Source organism: Pectinophora gossypiella, chromosome 2 (genome assembly GCF_024362695.1).
Source record: "Pectinophora gossypiella chromosome 2, ilPecGoss1.1, whole genome shotgun sequence".
Lineage (NCBI taxonomy): Eukaryota > Metazoa > Arthropoda > Insecta > Lepidoptera > Gelechiidae > Pectinophora > Pectinophora gossypiella.
In genome coordinates, this window is record NC_065405.1 from 10808604 (window position 1) to 10824483 (window position 15880).

Here is a 15880-nt window from a genome sequence, read left to right on the forward strand (position 1 = left end):
ACGGTACCTAACAGCCGTATCAGGTTTCAGGTATATTGACGACTGTTAAGTCGTGGAACTCGCCTGTAATTATAATTATTGCTTATTTATATAGCGACAAGGAGTACTGACTACCGACATCCGCTGCGTAATTGCACGCTAAATACCATTGCGTAATGAGTACCTTGCTCCTGACGGAACTGCATTGTTTCAGCGAAAAAATAAATTTGAATGTAAAAATATTTAAAATTAAGAAAAAGTATATACTTATTACTTACAACGACGAATAGTAACAATTTAAAAAATAAAAAAAGCTAAAATGATAACTGCAAAAGAACAGGTTCCACCGAGATTTGAACTCGGATCGCTGGATTCAGAGTCCAGAGTGCTAACCATTACACCATGGAACCGTTGAGATGGCCCGTCAAAACTTCGATTCGCTTCCTTTATCTAAGTGCCGAGTTAACATGTTATGTTTGTTAATCATTGTATGTATATGTATGTATTAACTATTTTGGCCCAGTCCGCCAGAGGCCGGTATTTGTGATTTTAGCAAAGTTATCTTTATATAGATGAGCGGTAGATAATATGAACGAATCTATTCTGTGGCCGCCGTTAATAAGCTAGTTGTAATTTGGTAAACTAATTAACCTAGCTTTATTATGTAGGTACGTACTTAATAAAAACAACTACCTTTAGATTACACGGTTACATAAGCTTTTCACTAGAGAGGAAAAACAGTGCACTCGTTGATGTCTTTTCTATGGAGTACAAATTAGAATTATATACGGTAACCTATTAGTGCATTTTTGATGTCATAATGACGAATTCAATTATTACATGTAAACATACCACATACATACATATATAAATTCACGCCTGGAATCTCTAATGAGCTGGGCAGAGGCACAAGCAGTCAAAGACATTTTGCAGTCACTGTTGATGCGAAATCCTAAGATAGATATGACGAACCTTATGGTGACAAGGGGCTACAAAGGGCTACTTGAGTTTCCGGAAAAATATTAAAAAAAATACAATTGCTTATTTTATACCTCTTAAAATATTTTATTTCCTCAAAAAAGCTTTGTATAATAGAAAAAGAAACACATTTTTCGTCAATTACTTTAAATTTCGCGCCAAAACGGTTAGTTACGTGAGTAATTTTTCCCAGTGACATCACAGTTCAACAAGCAAATTAAATGAACTGTCAAACAGTATCACGTGAAATGTGACGTCACGCGAAGCTCAATCATGGCCGCTCGGCTTATTTTGTAAAAATAAAATATTTAAAAATGATCTTAATAAAAAATAACCATTGGATAATTATCGTTAAATGATAAAGTACCATATCCGACATATTTCATATTTTATTGTTACAAATGTCAAGTACTTAACCTATTATCCATCACGTTAGAAAGAAGCAGCTAAACATTCTTTATGTTTTTTTATTGGCTCCCAGTCCAATTATTAATAGTAGTTTTTAGGCTAAGCTCAGTACGGATAGGTAAAATTCGCCCTACACAGTTATCTATGCTATCATTTTATATATTAAAACACGCGTGGAGATTCTGTATATAACGAATAAGCGAATAGTTCGAATACTAATACGAAGACGTAATTAACGCCACAAATAGGTAGAAGACACCCCGACGCACGCATGCTAATTTTACGCCGGTTGCCTCCTAACTGCAACCGCATCTTCCCTCCCCGCGCCCCTCCCGTTACCTCCGCAAATTGGCTTAATGAACATGACACTCACAGTATGTAGATATAGTGATAAAATTTCCTCCTAATCCCTAGATTTTAATTTATCAATATGGAACTAATTTATTGACTTTGATATCACAATATACCTACTCTTATAAATACCTGAATTGATAGATCACCCAGCAACAAGCTAGCAACAAGTAATAATATAATAAAGTAATATAAGTCTTAAACCTAAATAAAGATTCTATCTATCTATCTATCTATCTATCTATATATTGTATTGTGTTATAAGTAATATAAGTATATGTTGTTTATGTAAGTATGTATATATTAATGAATATTAATACATAGTATAATTATTATTTGTATGTCGTTTCATATCTCGGAATTATGGAGTTCCGGTCATTTTATTATTATTTATTTTTAATAGTAATATTATAAATAATATATTAGCATTATAATGTAATGTTATTGACATTGTCCTCTGTTGAGATGCTTTATCGCGGTTGGTAACATGAAATATCGAAAATATCGGGAGTCTCAAATCCCTGATAATAACGCGGTAAGAACCCGGTATTATGTGTTTTAACTATAGTAAATTGAAGTTTTTAATTATACTTACTGCAAAATAAGTAATTTCCTCCTACAAAATACTATAATTAGGTACCTAGGTGATATTTTTATAAATAGGTAATAATACTTTTATAATATAAGATGCAAGTAAGTATGTTTTACGGGTTGTGAACAACAATATATTATAAAAGCTACATCCGCTAGGTAATTCTACAACATTTCGAGTAGAATATTCAGTAAGAACTAAGCTTTGCTTATTGTCCAATATATGAGAGACAAACAAAAAAATGTATGTATAAAATATGCAAGATGTTACACAATAAGCTACATTTAGTCAATAACAGGCAGGGTGAAGTAGGCAGGTTGCCAAAAGTCACACAAAAGGAACTGTTATAAATATATAACTAGTTGTGAACTACTTTATTTTTAGTTCGTCCTTCGATCCACCGATATTTTCCCGAGACTGGCGCCATAGGGGTTCAATAACAGGTACCTATCGTCGGTAAAATGCTATGTTTATTTCCAATTCTATAAGTATTTCGTAGAGGTACGTACGATAAGCTGCAAAAGTTGCAAGTTGCAGTTTCTTGCAAAGTAATAAATTAACTGGTTGCGCTTAAGACCTCCTGGTTACATGTCGTTTCTGTTAGACCAAAAACACCTACAAAAACATAAATTTTATAATTTTGACAACTAATGTTTCACAATTTCACTACTGTTTAAAAATCATTCGCTGGGCTCAGTGACTGAAATTTTACTCTTTGATTGTACCTAAGTTTCACAACCTAACGTGGTAAAATTTTGCTAATACGAGTATAATACAATCTGTAAAACTAAAAAAAAATACACTTTTGTTCACCAGAATCGGTAGCTACTGTATTTTTAGTTAAACTTTGAACATTTAATGAAGAGATATATTTTTTGGGTGAATTGCAAAAGCGAAAAAAAAACTTGTCTTGGCTGAGAACGGTAGTGCAAAGTTCTGCTAAATGATTTTGAATATTTTTTCTGGGTAAAGTAAGTAGTCCTCTACCTTGGCAAAAAAAATCATTCAGTTTCAGCAACTGTAACACGCTGAAAAAATTTTTTAAAGTGTCATTTTATCATTTCGGTAGCTTGTCCGTAACCCATTATCGCTTATAAAATGTCTTGCTCTACAATTATTTTCTATTATTGGGATTTAAATTGATAGAATTTCGTTAAATTATTAAATAATCTAACAACAAAAACTATTTCTGTCTGTTTACCTTCCTTCTCATACATTTGACAGGCAGTTAAATTTTGTCCGAAAAAAAGTTATCATTTCAGAGGACAGTAAGTTTTGGTAGAATAACTCCGTCAATATTGCGTCTATGACACCTCCTTACCTGCCAACACCTCGCATTGGTTCGGCTCGACCGCTAGACGTGAACATACCCATCACAGCGTGTAATGGTTTCCCGCCAAAAAAAGAAATTTATCATTTCGGTGATAGGGGGACAAAAAAAAATCAGTAAAAAATCATTTCGGTAGCCATTATAACTCGTGTTAGATTAGTTCAATTTATTTCATATTGATGTGTTAAATCGGCTACAAGTACTGTTTTGTTTGAGAAGTGTCGATTTTTCGATAGTTATTTAAATTCACAGTTTATACAAAAATAACCTGTTTTTTATCATCTCGGTGTTATCATTCCGGTGGATTCGGTGGACTGAAATGCCAATAACAGTCCATGGGAATGATAAGTAACACTGAAATGATAAAACCGTTAAGTTTTAGAGATCCGTGTGTTAAATTTTAGTTTCGAATTAGGTATTGTTTTAAGGGCCTTTTTAACAGTTCTGTGGAGCTATTTTATTTTTCCTCGAGATGATCTCATGGTTTTCCAAAACCATTTTGGGTGATTGGAAAACGTCATATAACCTTCTATCAAACTCCTCTTTCTGCTTTTCTCGGTAACCTTGAATACCCAGACTTATCCATTCTTTAGATCCTGGTAGACACTGGCCTGGATAAAATAGTTTACACCAGTGTCTACCGATCGCACAGCGGTAACTCTGAGACAAGCAGGTTATTCACCTACCTCAGTAGGACAGTGGAGTTGGCACGGCGGAGGTATCTCTCAGCGCAACTTGTTCTTCTCCGGGACTCCAACGCCCACCAGCAAGAGTGGTTGTTCCCATTCCAGAAGACCAACCATGCTGGCAAAGAGGCGCAAGCTTTTGCCATGTGTGGCAAAATCTCTCACATCTGGTGAATTGCGTTACAAAGATACCTGACGTTGCTAACTATAGCGCCAACTGCTTGGACCTTTTGCTGATAACTGATCCGGACCAATATCAGTCTCTATCAGTGACTTCCCCCTTGGGAACATCCGACCATTGTCTGGTGAGATATGTGTCTGTCTATTCCCCACCTGATTCTAGCCCCAGAGGATCGAGGCAAATATGGTGACACACGCTAGCAGATTGGGATGAGATGCGGCACTTCTTCGCATCCTATCCTTGGCGTGAGGTTTGCTTTTCTTCAGAAGACTCGACGAGCTGCGGAGATGCCATATTAGTTGTCAGGCAATGGAATACTCTATCCCATTTTCTGACATATCATCTGACGATAAGGCTCGCTCATGGTACATCGCGGAGTATGCTAGTGCAGAAGCTCTAATATGCCTCCTAACATGCGGGCTCTGAAAAATTCCCTGAATACCGCTGCAAAGTCTTGCAAGAAGACAATGCGCAGGGCACGTTTCGACAATATTGGCCAAATTGATGCCAAACTGACTGAGCTGGTAGTAAAACCTTTTAGCCGCTAGTCAAATCGGTCGAAGCAAACTTCTGCCGTATAAAAATGCTTCGCACTCTAGACGTGAATAAGGTCAGTAATCCTGATGATATCCCAGCAATCGTACTGCGGAACTGTGCACCTGAATAGTCTCCTACTGACACGCCTCTACCTGCTCTCTCTGGGTTCAGGACAATTCTCGAAACCATGGAACCTTGCCAATGTGCAGTGTATGCCCAAAAAAGGCACTCGTACCAACCCTGCTAACTACCGCCCCATCTCGGTACAACCGCCGCTAATCCTGAACAACCGCCTCCTGGCGTACCTTGAAGCCAACAATTTACTCAGAGATAGGTCAACTGATGTTCTTCTTGTGTATGCTACACGCTTATGGGGTGAGGCAATCTAGAATCAAGGCGAGGATCTTGTTGTGTCCCTTGATATATTCAGGATCCCTTCTAGCCTATGTAATTGTATAGATAGGGATAGATTGATTCGGGTAGTAGTTGATGGGTGCTTGTCTGATCTACATGCTATTAATGCCGGACTCCCTCAGGGATCTGTTCTCTCCGCAACGTTTTTTCTACAATGATCTGCTGATTATGCCCGGTATCTTTAGGCATGCAGACGATAGCACAGTGACGGAGAGATACATGTCCAATGCACGCGTAAGCACCAGAGATGATAGTGCCCTCAGAGAGGATCTTGTGAATCGTGTGAAACTGCCCCTTAAGTCCGTCTCAGACTGGGGTGACAACAAGTAGGTTGGACTCAACGCTTCCATGACCCAGGCGTATTTGTTCACCGCAAAACGGAGTCCTTTTCTCCTGACTGGGACTTTCCGGAGTGAATTACTAACCATCTCGAGCTCTTGGGTATGGATATTTAACTTCCAACTCGTTATAATCTAGGAGACTTCAAGACTAGGGTGAATAGGCATTTGCTAGGTAAGTGTGATCCACCCTAGACCACATCGTCATTTAACATCAGGTGAGATTGTGGTCCTACGTGAACCTATATTATTTAAAAAAAATGTAGGTAAGTAATAAAGAAGCAATGACAATAGCCACAAAAAAGACATATTGACAATAAGCATCATCCCCCTAGCATTATCCCGATTTTTCACAGGGTCCGCTTACCTAACTTGAAGATTTGACAGGTCCAGTATTTTACAGAAGCGACTGCCTGTCTCACCTTCCAACCCACGAAGGGGAAACCAGCCCAATACACATTAGGTCACATACCTCCGAAAATGGAATTTTCGGGAATGTGGGTTTCCTCACGATGTTTTTCTTCACCGCTGAGCATGTGACAATCATTTCTGATCTAAACATGAATTTGAAAATAAATTCGACAATCACTGGTTTAGGCCTGTGCTGGATTCGAACCTGCGATCTCAAAGTGACAGGCAAGCGTTCTACCAACTAGGCTACCACGGCTCCAAATATTGACAACAACTAAATGCATTTTTTATTGCTCGATGAAAGAAACGAACAACAATCTATTACTATTAGTAAATAGTATTAAACTATTTTTTTATTTAGCAAGTATTGAACTATTTATCTAAGAATGTATAAATTGATCTCCACCAACCCGCAGTGGAGCAGCGTGATGGAGTATGCTCCATACCCTCCCCCCGGTTAATTGAGAGTAGGCCTATGCTCAGCAGTGGGACGTATATAGGCTATTTATCTATAAATCGAACTTCACTTTGTACGGAACCCTAGCTAAGCAGCACAATTTTTCTTGACTGTATCATTTCCGTGGGTTAATTTCATTTCAGTGGACTCATTATCATTTCAGTGTACATTTATATCATTTCGGTGTACATTTATATCATTTCAGTGGGTACTTATCATTTCAGTGGACTCATAAAAATTCAATTTTAAATATCTCAGTAAGTTTCGATCGTATTTGATGCCCACTCACGCACATAATTCAAAATAGGTTAAAGTTTTATTTGTCGTCAAATATGTGAAGAAAAGTATTAAAATAAAAAATCTCACCGAAATGATAAAAAAATGAGACTTGTTGAAATTCACCCTTTTCGACTACCGTTTTAGCAGTCAAAACAATACTTGACAAATAGTACAACCTACCCATCGAGCGACCATACACGTTCAAAGTCAAGTTGCAGTAGGTACCTACTCACAGTCCCATAGATGTTCGCATAACCATACAACATTATTATTAACATAAACCTATGTAGTGGCTATTAAACTTGAACACCTACCTAGTATGTACTATAAACTCATGGCTCATACCTTGACATCAGTAATATAGTATATTACATTACACGACACATATTATAATAGTATTATAGTAGTGTGGGAATTAGATCTCAGAAATAATTGATGTCATGATTTTATTTGCTTCCTTCATATCACCGAACTACTCTATAATGGGTTAATGAAGTACGGTCAAGAGTACTAATGTATATGCACTTTGATACCATGTCACAATATAAGGAGCTCGGTGGCGCAGCGGTAAACGCGCTCGGTCTGCGATTGTTAAAGTTGAGCAACTTTCGCAAAGGCCGGTCATAGGTTGGGTGACCACAAAAAAAAGTTTTCACCTCGAGCTCCTCCGTGCTTCGGAAGGCACGTCTTTCAAATATTATCCTCACAGAGGACGCCCTAAGCCGAGGTTCGCGCCCAACTAGGCACCCTCAGGCCTGTTGTCTTAAACGTTGCACCAGGTGAGAGCCCACAGCGCTCCCCATTTGTCTGGCCAAGTAGTTAATGCCATTTGCGGCAAATGTACAATAAGTCATGTAAAAAAAATGTTTCTTTTGAGTGAGGCAACTTCGTACATCTGTAGAGTGTATAGTTTGCTGTATGTTTACTGTTTACAATGTATGTAAGTATTATTGCTTATGAAGCTCAAACCGCTCACTGAGTCGTTAAGCAGGTTAGCCAATCGGCGATAACGTTATGCTGTAGGACATTAATTGGTTGCCGGCATGTTACCGAGTCCCACTTGCGGCGAGACCTGCATAATATATGCCCTTGCATCGATCACACCGGTCGGCCTTGCAGAGGATGCGCTCGACCTCATGCACCAAGTTCATAATATCTATGCTTTACACTCAGGTAAAAACTATAATTACCTATTCATCGCTCGTTACCTACAATTGTAGTTGTACCTAAAATAACCTACAGATACTCAAATCTGCATGCAATAAAAATCGATTTGTCCAGACAAGCAGCTAATGCTATTTGCGGCAAATCTACAATAAGTCACGTCAAAAAAAAAAGCAATATACTTACTTACATAAAAAACATCTAGGAAAGCAGTAGATAAGCTTTCTTAAACTGACGGAAACTTTTATAGAGCATTGCTGGAAGGATTGGTACTTATATTAACAACCTCCAGCTTTATTAAATCTCCACAGCTAAGAGAGCCCGAGAGAGGGAAGAAACGTAATATGATTGAAAACCTTCAGATGTTTAAGTATTTCAGTAGAAACAAAAGCAAGGATTACAGGTACCTATGTGTTTAATGTGTAAATGAGTTTTCGTCAATTACACAATGTTTGTTAATGTAATTGGTGTGCAAGGTTCTCGGACGGTGTGTAGGTCAGGGGTGAATAGCGAACACATAGAATTTGTTCGCAGTTAGTCATGCTAGCATTGAAGATGCTTACCTACATATCTCAAACACCGAGGTATCATGCCGAAATGATATAATCTTCAAATTATGATTAATTGCGATTCTAGCTGCTATTAGACACAACGCACGCTAACCGGCACCACGAATAGAATTTAAATTATGTAAAAACTTGTAATGAGTCCCATAATGGCGCGACAGCGTCTTGTTGTCCTCGGCGACGGTTTAATTCGCATCATTTTCCTTGTTCTAATGACTCCAATTGCTCAGACCCTCGTGAGACAATGTTCCACTCGTCTGCTGGTCCTGACATGAGCAGACGTGTGCCACAGCCTTCGTCTACAGATTACACATAATAGAGCTTATTATCTACGACCATTGTGCCCGATGCAGGAAGAGTTTTTGTTACGTAAACCTTCGAGATTTACGCAGTTCTAGTAATTTTCTATTAAAAAATAATATGCAAATACGTACGTGACATAAGCATTTAAACATAACAACCATTAGTGCTCTACTTATTATCACTCTACGACACGATTTCGTAGTAAGTACATATATGTTACTTGGTTTGGGACCATACCAACTGTCAAAAAGATCTCAATAAATAGATCATAATAGACAAAAAATCTAACACTGGTAGTAGACAAAAACAAAATAGTTCTATTGGAGGTGCAAGAAAAAATATCGAAATTATTATTGAGGTATTTTTTATGGGACGAAAACAAGAATCGATCGCCGCACAGTCTGTGTGAACCAAATGAATCATGGACAACTGGCCATATAGTTTATGCTCGCAGGTAATTACTATGGTTTGCCCCAACATACCAACTGATAAAGGGACAAAAAACCTTGACATGCGAAACTAAAACGTCTCTATAAATCATAAAAAAGTCACTCATTAATATATTCGTACAGATTCGTGGCTTTGAACTGTATCAAGGCCGATGCCATAAGATATTGTAAGCTCATACGTTGTTAGTTGGAGTAATGAGTATAAAATGTAACAGAGTTATTGCGGCATGACATAAGAAACGTAATTGTAAGAAGATATTTGTTTTGTTTAGTCGCCACAATTGAAGAAAAAGAGAATCATTCCGTAATTCAATATAAAGCATGACAAAGATACCGGTACAAAACGTACTTCGCATTAGCTTTTTGAAAGACGTTTCTAATTATATTACAAGCGGGAGACGCCTCACGTCTCTATCTGGTGACTTCATTCTTTCTTCGTGTTATCATGATCTTTCTAACCAGCAATTTGTCTCGGGTAATCTTTTGTACGCTTTTTTTGTTGTTCTCTATTCTTTGGTCGTGCAGATTACTTTGTTGAACTGTTGTCCAGTGACTAATATTTCATGGCCGAGACGTCGGTCAGGTTAAGAAAACGTCTTAGATATATCTAAATATGTTCCTAGAGCCGTTCCTGTTTCAAATAAAGCGATTTCATAAAACCCTTTGACAGCGATTTTCATTTAAGATTAAATCTTTATAAAGTAACAGCATTGCTTGCACCGTTGAAGAATAGCTACAAACCGCAGGTGTCATCTTTCAAGTAAGAATGCGAGCAAATAACGTAAAGAATGCGGCTCTAAGCTCCGCTTCTAACCAAAGCGTTCAACTGCGGATAGCTCGCTGATTGCCATAATGACGCGCCGATAGCTGCGCGTACGCCGCTACCAATGACTTAGCTTTTATGGACATCATACCTCACCGACGATATAAATCTCGGGTTTGTCATCGCAGCACGCTTCATTTGGTCCCATCTTTTATGGCTAATAATGTTGTGGAATGCTAGTGCTGTTTTTATTGTGCAGGAACATCAAGGTACATCGTTTGTTTTTACGTCTTACATACGTTATTGAACTTGAGCAAAATTGCTTAGTCCATTTACGGATTCGGATAGGAATTTGTAGATAAAAACGTAGTTGCTTGTGTTATATAAGTTTTGTGTTTGTGTATGTTTTGAGCGGTGGTGTGCGGTGCTGAGAGCGTCGTCGTCGCGGGCGCAGGCGCGAGTGTGTCGGATAGCGGTACCCGCGTCACGGTGCGATACGGCCGCCGTTCCAGCTACGATTACTGCTGACAAATTCTACAGTTTCTTACTTTTTTCCCCAGTGCGCAAGCATGACCAAACTCTGATCGCAGCCTGCTCGCGTGATGCCGTAGTATTAAGTATTTAGACTACGGCCGATATACTAAACGTGCCGCTAAACTCAAATAACTTTCTACTGGCCAAGATTAAGAATAAATGAGACGTTTGAGATACAGAAGATATACCTATTATGTTTATTATTCAGTTACTTCCAAGGGCCTTAGACAATACGAATACGAAAAACGACAATGTAGGATAAAAGTACACACCACAATATGTGTGTGTGTGTGTGTGTGTGTATGTGTGTGTGTGCGTGTGTGTGTGTGTGTGTGTGTGTGTGTGTGTGTGTGTGTGTGGTGACATGTCATGTCAATCCCATATACATTTTATTGTATGACACTGTTGCTTTTCGTAGTTGTTTGTTACTTGACTACCACTTGAACTAGACTGTAGCATCTTCATCTTAATGGACACGGTCTCCTGCTTTTTTTTTATAATAATAAAATTTATTTTCCACACAAAGCCATTTAACAACAATTTTAAATACATAACATAATCAGCCTATATACGTCCCACTGCTGGGCAAAGGCCTCCCCCCAATCAACCGGAGAGCGGTATGGAGCATACTCCACCACGCAAATTTTAAAGTTACGAAATTAGTAAGAAGCAAGTTACAAAATAATCATTTCAGCTGATGCCTAAAATAGACTCAAGCCTAACTAATAGTTTCTTGTGAAACTCAAAGCTTTATAGAATGCAAGTAAACAAATCTACTCTCTTCTACACGATGACAAAAACCTGGTGATGTTCATACTAGCTATGTTAGTAGTTTCAACAACGTCAGTAGAGACCAATCAATGGGCCCGTTGGTAACGGAACGTAATGTCACTATAACTGACGTGTAATCGTGAAATATAACGTAACGCCACAATGACACGCTGTCATAAAAACAAGTGCTGCATGCCACGAGAACTCAGCCGTGATTATGAGTGTACGTACCTTATAAATTATGTAATACAAACTGGAATTAAAAAAAAAGAAAAGAAAGGAAAACATGAAACAGTAGGACCAAGGCCCTGTGCTGGGTGGTTTTCTGGCCACGTCTTTCCCTCAGCGTTACAACATTTGGCCTAAACTTCTGGAGCTCCTGTACACTGAAAATATGTATTTCCCAACCGTGACGCTGCTGGCAGAATTGTCCCTGTTGACAGAAGCCATTTAGGAGGAAAAAAATAATGGAGATGACTTCAAATAAAGATAGGAAGGTCTGCCAACCATTGCCCAATGGCTCAAATTAGCTTCCAAACGTTTTTTCGATTCTGCTCCGCACCACCCAAATCCCCTGGTAGTTGCGGCTTCCGAGTACATTCCGCTTAGGGACGGTACTGAAAAGTATCGGCGTCCGAAGGACGTAATATACGATCCCGACGTCCCGATTACTCTAGCCATAGAGGCAGCCAATCAGCTCGCGACACCAAACACTTCAGGTCCCCGATACCGACCCCGCCGGCGTGGTCGACGACTTCCCTCATTCAGCGCTTATCGCTATCGACCCACTAGGGTCGATTAATTCTTTCAAATATTTTTCCTCTCAGACGACGCCCTAAGCCGAGGTTCGCGCCCAACTGGGCACCCTCAGGCCTGTTGTCTTAAACGTTGTACCGGGTGAGAGCCTTCAGCGCTCCCCATTTGTCCGGCCAAGTAGTTAAGTAAGTCACGTCAAAAAAAAAAGATAGGAATCGTGTTTAAAGTTATTTCGTAAGCTATAGTGTGCTTTCAGTGTGGTTCTCGTTTGAAATTTTGATGAAAAGCTTGTATTCATTCAGTGTTTTTGTTGAATCAGAAAATTTCAACATTTCAAATTCAAAACAAATATTTACATATACGAACAGTATTTGGATACCATTTGTTTGCATTTCTACATTGTCGAATTCACATACGTGTCCCCTGTGCCATAACTCAACGCGAGGTTACAATGTCGCGTTTACCGTATTTGTTTCACTTGACACAGACAAGTGACACGGTGAAAGTAGTTCCGCAGTCGTTCGTGAGTCATCTCAAATTCTCGATAAAATCATTACCGTAACACTTCCAAATCGACCACAACACTATTCGAGGAGATATTTCAATTTCATCTGTTTATAGTTGTATCGCCTACGCTATATTGGGCCCATGGAGCGTGGTTACAATAGATAGCTAATAAAGGCACGCATTCATCACGGTACTTTCTCCCGTCCCAAACTGGTCGGTCGTGGTCGCTAGGCCGGGGAAGGTAACAGTATATTAAATATCCAAATGTGTCTAATCAAAGCGGAGCCGAAACGAAGGGACCCTGACCAAGTGCGTCGGTTTGTGGGTCAAGGCCCCGGTCACTCACCCACTTCCTCCCACTGCTCACGTCCGAACAACTTGCTTCAAAATTTCCATACAAATTCGATACCTGTACTGGTAGGTATATCCTTATAAAAGGACCCAGGAAAAGGTTTAAGGAAAGGGCGGTTTAATATGTTTGAAATGTTCGTGTTTGGAATGTCCCAACCAAGGACAATTTTAAACATACGTATATATGATGAGTCAAGACGTGAAGACGGCACACTGACTGAAACGATTTTTTTGTTTATTATAAACTTGGAAAAAACGTTCATGAGGATAAAGTATTAAGTTCTTATTTATCGGAAACAAATCGGCTAAGAAATTTATGAATTATAAAAGTATTGTTAGCTATTATAATTGGTACAAAATACGTGTATCTACATTGATTATTCCGGAAGTCTGATGGAGTGATCATCGGTATAATTGGGCTTATTACAACACAATAAAGTATAAATTATTGCAGCATGATTTCATCTGCGGCTTAATACCTGATTATACAATTTAATTCGAAGTTTCAAAGGATGAAATTACATTTATGACTGATGATTCGAACGCTGCTCGTGACCCGGCTCCTGCACTTATGCCTTGAAAAAAAATTACAACTTTCACACAACAACGAGAACTTGAATAAAAGTGCGAATGGAATATTGTGAGCGAGATTTACGAGGCATTGTATTGAGAATTTCATTTGGTCCTGACAAGAGGAGTAGTCACTGTCACAAAGGGCTGCGGATTTGCCATCCATCATATTTAGTTCCTCATTAAAAATGATAAATGGCGAATTAAAATTGGCATGTCAGTTATTGGAAACTTACTTTTGCTTACGGAGTATAATTATATAATGCTCGGACATAATCTTTGTAAAGCTTCAATAAATCATCTTATTATACGATCCTCTATAATATCTGCACGTGCAATACCCTCCGGTGGTGCATTTTATAGATGCAACCTGTAATTTGCTAGAATAGGTACCTAATTAATATTCTTATTGTTACAGTCTATTGCAGCTTCTTATAAAGCTGATACTTTATCTATGGGCTTATCATATTTTAGATTATTTCTTTGTAAGTACATTTATGTAACAATAAAGGTATTAGGAATGTTTAAAGGTCTATAACGAAATGAAAAATGACTAACTCAGTAATAATATATAATAACGAGACAGAAAACACTAACTTTAAATAATATAAAAAAAACCTTACTCATCACCCCCGTTCCTATGCGCCATTCAACGATCCTAGGTAACATGGGTTGCCAGATCTGACGACAACAGTCGGAATTTCCAACCTTATAGATTTACGAATGAAATAAGAAATTGCCACAGATGAGTTAGCAAGAAAATACATATCTACTTACACATTTAAATGTGTGTACATGAGACAATACTTCTCATAATGATTTTCACACAAGATGATCTCGCTCGCGTTTGCGTTCAGCTCATGAATATTTAGATCGGTCGAGCCTGCAACTACCAGCTACAGATTAGTAATCAACCTGCATTCCACTGAGGACCAGTTCCAAACAATTATACCTATCGTGCGAATGAATAAAATGACATATTGTGAGAACTCCTCACAGGTACTTACATACTTATTTGTCATTGATAACTTATGAGGATAAATCTATTAAATGGAGTATAAGTATGACGTACTTTACCATCTACTATATTGCGGTGTTTGTATGGAAATATAATAAGCATTTATTCCAAATATAGTCATAAAAACGGATCTAAGGCAGCGTCCTTATACCTTTCATCGCGTGTCCTAACAACTGCACACGATTACCGATAGAGTAAGAAAATAATGGGCTGATAGAATATAGAACACGCCACCATCGCGACGTACATCCATTGATACAAACAAAAGTACACTTAACCATATTTACAATTACATCTTTTACTAAAAACTCTTGAAGTAGATAGATAATAAGTACCAATATAGCATAATTAAATTCATTACGTGATTAAACTACAATGAAAAAGCAATTAATTATCTGTGTATTTTTAAGTAAAAACCCAGTGTGCATAACGATACCTACCTCGTTAACTGAGGGTTTGCACAAAGGGACGTCAAACTTCTAAAATCCTCTCTGAAGTCTTTAAACAGTGTCTGAGACAAGTCTGTAAAATAGATTTGGGATAAAGGTATAATGTGCGCAGTCTAGCCACTCTGAACGGGGTGCGTTGAACCCGTGCGGTCAAAGGCTCGTGCTTTGAGCCTGTGTTAGTATAAGTCTTTACTACCATTATCCGCAGGCAATTAGTCGTGCTAATACGATTGCCACAAACTTCAGCCGGTGATCGTGTAAGTCAAGCTTTAGTGACCTTTTTCTTGAACTTGAAGTTATTACCTCAGGATTAAGTACTGTAATTGCAATAAATGAAAACATAACCAGGCGGTACACACGATTTTCCACGGAGGATAAAGTGAATGAAACTCTCCTACAGCCCGTGAGATCGCTTTCGTCCTAATCCGATCAAAAAATGTTCCATGCCCAGCTTATCAGTCTGCTCTCTAATCGGATTATAAAGAACTTAGGAATTATTTTTTTGTAAAACGTCGCTACCGATAGGTATATAGAAAAAATAGATTTAAGATTTTCAGAAAACAACCCTATATAAATCTAGAGCCACACAAAATACTTAATACTCAGAGATTAGCTGATTTAGATCTAAGAGCCTAATCCTAAATGTCCCTACAGTATATAGAAAAAGAATAGTACATTTTACCTATGCGTAAATTCTTTGGACGCGAACACGCAGTGACAAGGAAACTATGCGGTCAT

General features: G+C 38.3%; 1 protein-coding gene and 1 non-coding gene across 3 annotated transcripts in view; both read right to left on the reverse strand.

Moving 5' to 3' along the window:
* The window catches only part of LOC126375918 (uncharacterized), a 57053-nt gene that overhangs the window by 17199 nt on the left and 23974 nt on the right, over positions 1-15880 (reverse strand). The gene's annotated exons all lie outside the window — the stretch shown is intronic.
* On the reverse strand, positions 318-389 carry Trnaq-cug (transfer RNA glutamine (anticodon CUG)). Its single transcript has one exon. It is a non-coding gene; the product is annotated as a tRNA-Gln (tRNA).